Raw genomic sequence first — 6,677 nt, 5'->3', positions numbered from 1 at the left:
AAAGGTTTTTCTTTTGGGCGGTACCTATGGCCTCAGGGAGTATTCAAATCCTATAGTGTTAATCAGAGTGGTATCTGGGTGTGGCTATAATGGTTGCCTGGAGACTGGAGGGAGGGGTTATCTCTTAGGAGAAAATGGCGACCGGGGATCCGATGTGACTCAGCCCCAGACACGCTTCCACCTCTGCCCACTCTCCCCAGGTTCCACCACTCCTCCCCTTCTCCTGCACCTCAGCACGGGTAGGTGTCTGTATCCGAGAGGTCCTACGAACTAGGTTCAGTGGAGAAAGACGCAGGCCCCGGCGCGAAGCGGACCGTGTCTTTGCAATCTCCTCTCTTGCCGGCACTGCGCGGTCGGACAGTTAGCTCTTCAGGGCTGCCTCCGAGCTCAGATCTCAAATCAGACTCCAAGGTCTAAAATCTACTACCTCCCGCAGTCCCGTGGACCCTCTTCCTCAAGTTCAGACACTCTGCCTGTCCTCAGGGACGCGGCTTGGCGCCGTGTAGTTTTCCCCTGACCTTCCGGGTTCAGAGATCCGGCAGATTCTAATGCCCAGAACCTTGTTTTACCTTTTTCCAGGAGATCTCTGCCCTTCCCAGCTGCAAACTGTCTCACCAGCCACTTCTCCTTCACCAATTCGGGCTGGATTCCTCTCGTTTCAGCTGCTCCCACTATTTCCTCCTGCGGGTGCAAACTGTGCTGTTTTAAGCACGTTTATGCACACCAACTCTTCTAATTCTTACAAAAAGGTGAAGTATTATTCTTATGCTCATTTTGCAGATGAGGAAACAAAGATGAAGTATTATTCTTATGCACATTTTGCAGATGAGGCACAAAGAGGCCACACATCTAATTATGGTGCAGTGTGAGTAGTTCTGAGGTGTGAATGGGGTGGGAAACCACTTGCTTTTTAACTGGGCACTCCCAGAGTGGGAGGGACAAGGGGCAGCTTGGAGAGGCCTGTTTGTCCTCATTGCTGGCTCTCCTGCTCCTATTCTGATTGACTAATTGACCGACACTTCTACCCTCCCTCATTCCAATTCCTGCTGCAGGGAACCTGGTCTCCCTGGGCTCATTCCAACCCTCATGACTCCCTGCTATTTTAGCCCTGAGTCTGAAGACCCCTTGAGGGCTCTAATGCAGGCAGTATGGCTCAGCTCAGATGTCCCTATTCCCCACTCTGTGCTCTCAAAGCTGTGACCGTGGACACCTGCACTGAGTCCTGCCGTCCTCTGCAGAGAGACTGTGAACAGCCCTAGATTCCACCGTTCGCTCAGCGGGGTCCAGGTCTGCATCCACTGACAGGGTCTCCTCGGAGTCTCCAAAAGGAGGACGCTTAACACCTTCCAGCCTCTCCCCTTGTCTGCTCTCCCTGCATTCTCTTCTGCATCTTGGGTGGACACCTTTGTGCTTCAAAAGTCTAGGAGGTCACTTGTCTTCCTCGCCTAATGATGTGTTACAGAAAACAAGCTTCTATTACTTGCAAAAGTGTGATGGGAACATGAATATTAATAACTCCCCTGGGTTTCCTGCAAACATCCATCACCAAGGCTTAGAAGGCTTGTTCTGACTTGCCCGGCATGGGGGTAACTGCTCAGCAGAACAATAATAAAGCATTTATGAACCCAGCTTAGGCGGAGCCCTTCCTGGGGCTTTGAACTCCAGAGCTCCTGCAGGGCTGAGGTAGGAACCTGCTCTTCCCCGCCTGGGCTCCAGCAGGAAGTTGTCTGACTTCCGTCAGGGACAGGACTTAGCAGATGTGCCAAGACCCAGTGGAGCTGGAGCTGGGATTTCTCTTGATCAAAAAGAAAGTTCTTGGTGACAGCATCCTGGTGAGCAGGTGCATTCCATCTAAGACAAGTTAGGTTGGAGGGATGTTGGAATTGGGAGCTGGAGAGCTCAGCACAGATTCACAGAACTTCAGAGCTCAGAGATCATCATTCTGTGTAAACTGAGGGCACACAAGGAGGAAGAGACATTAATGGCAGGGCCAGGAGGAGAGAATCTGGAGACGACCTTTTCCCTAGCAGAATCCTAGGGACAAGGACATGAGGAAAATGTCACCTTTGTCCTTTATTCAGGGTTTCCATTGATATCTGCTGTCATATTCTTCTCAGTGAAGTCCTTTGTTCCTGGAAATCTCAAAGTATGTGACACATTCTGCTCTGTGGGTCTCTGGCCACCTTCAGAGGGTCTAATAGGGTTGGTCTGGGCTGTGATAGAGCTCATAGGATTCCCACCTCAGCAGTCCTGTTCTAATCAAAAGTGCTCCCTGGACCTGAAGGAAATTTCTGGCAAGGCTATAGACTGAATAGAGTAGTAGGACACTGGAGGCCCTGGGGCTGAGCAACATGACAGCCCTGTTCCTTGGGTTCTGTTTCCCCAGGTTCCCTAATGTGGGGTTCAACTTTGGGGTTGAACTCCTGGTTTGATGGTTGTTCAAGAACATAACAGCCTGGATCCCTAACTGAAAAGCCGCTGCTGAATTTATTTTCATATATATTGTGTGTTCTTCTTTTCTTATTTAAGATTTAAAAATGACCCATATCTCTAGCTCCCCAAAAATAAAATGACAAATCTTGGATTTTCTAGAGAAAAATACCTTCTTAGGTAATTTCAATGTGATCAGGATAGCATCTCTTTTGCTGAACTTTAGGTCACTCATTAAATCCATGGTGTTAATGAAAACGCTCATTTTCTTGGGCAGAAGCAATGCAAAATCTCTGTGCTGCAGTGAACGGTGAGGGGGAAATCTCTGCCGTTTCATCTTGCTGTCAGCTTTTCTTGTAGCTGGAGTTCCAATGTCTTGCATCAGAGCATACCCCGTGGACAAAAGTCACAAAGACAGTCATGGGTTTCTCCCCAAAGGACTTTATGGCAGGAGGTCACTCCCCCGCAGAGTTCTGACAGGGGATGCTTGGGTCACAGTGGCATCTGCCTAGCAATGTTTACTTGGGAGGCAGCTTGGTCTTATCATGGAAGTTGGAGTAAAAGAGTTGGAGCCAGAACATCTACAAAGTGAAACCTGGCTCTGAAATTCGCTCGCTGGGTTATTCTGCCCTTTCCGAGCTTCAGTTTTCCCACATGTAAAATGAAAATAAAAATAAAAATAACCACTGCTCTTTCTACCTTACTGAATTGTCCTGAGAATAATATGAAACTGCATTGCTAAAGCGTTGTTTTTGTTAGGTAGTGTATAGAAATATAGTCAAACTTTTTCTAAGGTTATCCAAAAACATTTTTTAGCCTAGCTGTAAAGTGCTTATGGGGTATGTGCAATACAAGCTTATAATATAGGATGACAACTTTTCCAGTCAAAAAGGAAAAAAAAATTGACATAGTGATTATAGTAGATGATGTTGGCTATCTATTTTACATCTTCCATCACTACTTCCTCATTCGTTAAAAAACTCTTTGTGTGTGTCTACCTATCCTCATTCATCATTACCATGTTTCAAGGGAGGCAGGCCTTACCTAGAAGCAAGTCTTGATGGGTCTAAGTCAGTGATTCCTAAACTTCAATGTGCATCAGAATCACCTGCAGGGCTTGTTAAATTGCTGGGCTCTACCCCTACAATTTCTGATTTAACAGGTCTGAATGGGATCAGAGCATTTGCATCAGGTGATGCTGACACTGCTGGTCTAACAACCACACTTTGAGAACCGCTATCTCAGCCAACCATGATGGGTGGTCCCAGTCTCCTTTCCAGTTAGTTATTGGTTAGATCTAGATACAGGATGCAGTTCTGGCCAATGAGATGTGATGTCTCCTAGGAGCTTATGGGAAAGGTTTTCTCACTCTTCAAAAGAGACACAGGGAAGAGGTGGCTCTTTTTCTGCCTCTGGACATGGTCTCTGGATGGAGCAACGGGGACTGCTGCAGGTACTTTGGGACCAGGAAGGGAACAACCCTAAGGAAGAAGTGGACACTCTTAGAATACCAAGCAAAAATGAGGACCAGCACCTGGGGCCTTAATGTCATTGAGTTGCCACATTAACGGTGGGGCTGCCCACCCATTCCTTGTTGGGACAGTTTGAGTTCGAGTTTTCTGTTACTTTCAGTCAAAAGGAACTTAACGGGTAAAATGGTAACATTGACATTTCTTTTCTCTCATGGGGATGTGGAGGAAGGTTATGGGAGAGGAGCCCTGGGCTTTCCTAGAGGGAATGAAGGTGCCTGGTACCAGAGACTGCACTCAGCCATAAATTGCATACGACGTCAAGGTGTAACTATCGGGGGAAGAGACCGGAAGGGACCAACTTTAGAAAGGGCTGGAGGAGGTGTAGAGCTAGAAGATGTGATCACAGTAGAATAGGTTGGGAGCTTGTGTGGGTGGAAAGAAAGGCTCGGTGCCTGAAACAGCAAACCTTTGAGGATTTTATGGTCAGAGTGGGATATGATGGGCTGAGAGGGGAACCCAGAATTGGAATGAGCAGCTGAGGAAAGGCTGGAAAGCAGGGAATAAAGTTATTCAAACTACATGGCCCCAAATGTCAATAGTGCCAAGGTTGAGAAACCCTGATGTAACCTAACATATCTGAAACATTTCATTTCAAAATGTAATCAAGTATTTAAACATCATTAATCTGGTACCTTACCTTTTAAAAAAATTCTAGGTTTTAAAATCTGGTGTATATTTTACACTCATAACACATCTCAGTTCAGGCCAGCCATGTTTTCTCTGCTTGATTGGCACATGTGGCTAGCAGCTACATCACGGGCATAGGGAATGTGTAATTAAGAGTCCAGGAAGCTCTCTCTGACCGCAATTTCCAAGGCATTGCAAATATGGTGAGATGCAAGTTCCTAGTATCTTTAAGATATCCACATGAAAAGGAATTGTGATAAAAGGATTGCACAGGGCCTCTCTGGTGATTAAACTGGGTAGGAATACAGATAAGAGTCAAAACAGCATCTTTCCAGCCTCTTGCATTATTTCCCTGCAAAACGCCATAAAGAAGTTGTAGTTTCTTATTCCCATGAGACAAAGGTCAACACACCCCAATGGGAAGATTACTGAGAGAGAGAGTTTGCTTTAAATGCAGCTCTGAGGATTTAGGTATTGATCATGAAGGATTTCATGTAGTTAAAAACAACACCAAGAAACACCCTTTGCCTCCTCCAAAACACTCTATATATTTTTCCTTTTGAAACAGAAGAAATGAAGTTTTTCAGGTTAAAAAGAAGGGGATTGTGTAGTAATCAGAGCTTTAGGACCCTCCAGACCGACCTTGGCACCACACGCCGCACTTTGTAATCCCCAATTTGAAGGCTCTGCGGCATCTCATCAGTCTGGAGCTGTGGTACAGGTAATTCTGCATCGAATGAGTAATTACATGTGACACAGACGCAGGTGAGTGGATTAGTGACATGCTCAGGGGTCCCTTTGAGGGGGCCTTTCCTATCTCTACCCCTGAGGGAAGATGTAGGGAAGCTTAGCAGAGCTCCTACGAGGAGGAATGCTGGTGTAAAGGAAAGCAAGCTTTTGTGCACTATCTGTGGGCCAGGGCAATGTGCCAGGACGTGTGAGGGCAGCATCTTACGGAAGGACCCTATGGAAGCCAGGCCCACTCTGAAGCAACAGGCCTGCTCATTCTGTCCTCAGCGAAGAATGCCACCCCTAATTCCAGCGCCCTCTGATACCTGAGCATCGCTGACAAAGCCAGGCTTTATCTAAAGTGAAGGAAGACACAAAGGGCACTTTCTCATTTTGACAGTGTCAATATAACACTTATTTTCATAGACTCCAAGGCTTGGAGAGGGACTCATGTATTTTACCTTTCTGGTTCCAGAAAGGTGTTCACTCTGCTTTCCCACACACCTGAAAATCTACCGTTTTTCTAGTCCAGGGAAGGAGTTTATAAAAATATTTTTGGAAACAAATTCAATCTCTTGTCAGCTCTCAATAAATATATATAGAATACGGACACTGTGCAAAGAATTCAGAGCCAAGACTAAAGGAAAGAAGACACAGTTCTGCTTTATAGGAGCTCATGAGAGAAACAGAAAGACAGGGGTGATGAGTGAAGATGAGTGGCAGAGATTAAAGCCTATAGGAGAAGAGGAAACTGATGTGGGGAGGAAAGATCTCCTATATAATTTGAGTTGGGCTTCCAGGGATGAGTAAAGGGGGAAGGCCTGGTGTGAGGAAGCCCTATTCATGCTCTCCCTTCCTCTGTCCCCCCTTTTGAAAGTTCAGGCACTGCCCAAATGAGTGCAAGGCACCTTGGCTACAAGACGAACCAGGCTTGGTCTCAGCTGCTAGAAGCTCACAATGGACTAATGTAAATTTCTAGAAACCTAACCTTCCATAGAGATGTGACTCAGTGACTTGTGCGCTCATTTGACAAATATTTATTGAGCAGCTATTCTGGACCTGGTCCTGTTCTTGACACTAACGATATAGCGGAAAACAAGACAGATTCAAGCTCATGGTCTTAAAGGGGTGGGAGACAGCAAACAGATAGTTACAAGTGTGATAAGAAACATGAAAAGGAAGCCACTGGTGCTGTGGGAGTATACAGCAAGGTGTTCACCCTGGTCTGGAGAGAAGGCTTTCCCTGGGAAGTGGTGTTTAAGCCAACAGGTGAGCGAGCACTGAGTGAACGAGCCAGGTGAAGGCGGAGAGGGGCCTGAGGTGAGAAGAATGTGCCCGTCAGAGGAAGAGACTGCCTGA

This window comes from Eptesicus fuscus, chromosome 22 (assembly GCF_027574615.1).
Source record: "Eptesicus fuscus isolate TK198812 chromosome 22, DD_ASM_mEF_20220401, whole genome shotgun sequence".
In the NCBI taxonomy this organism is placed as follows: Eukaryota; Metazoa; Chordata; class Mammalia; order Chiroptera; family Vespertilionidae; genus Eptesicus; species Eptesicus fuscus.
This window is presented reverse-complemented; position numbering follows the sequence as displayed.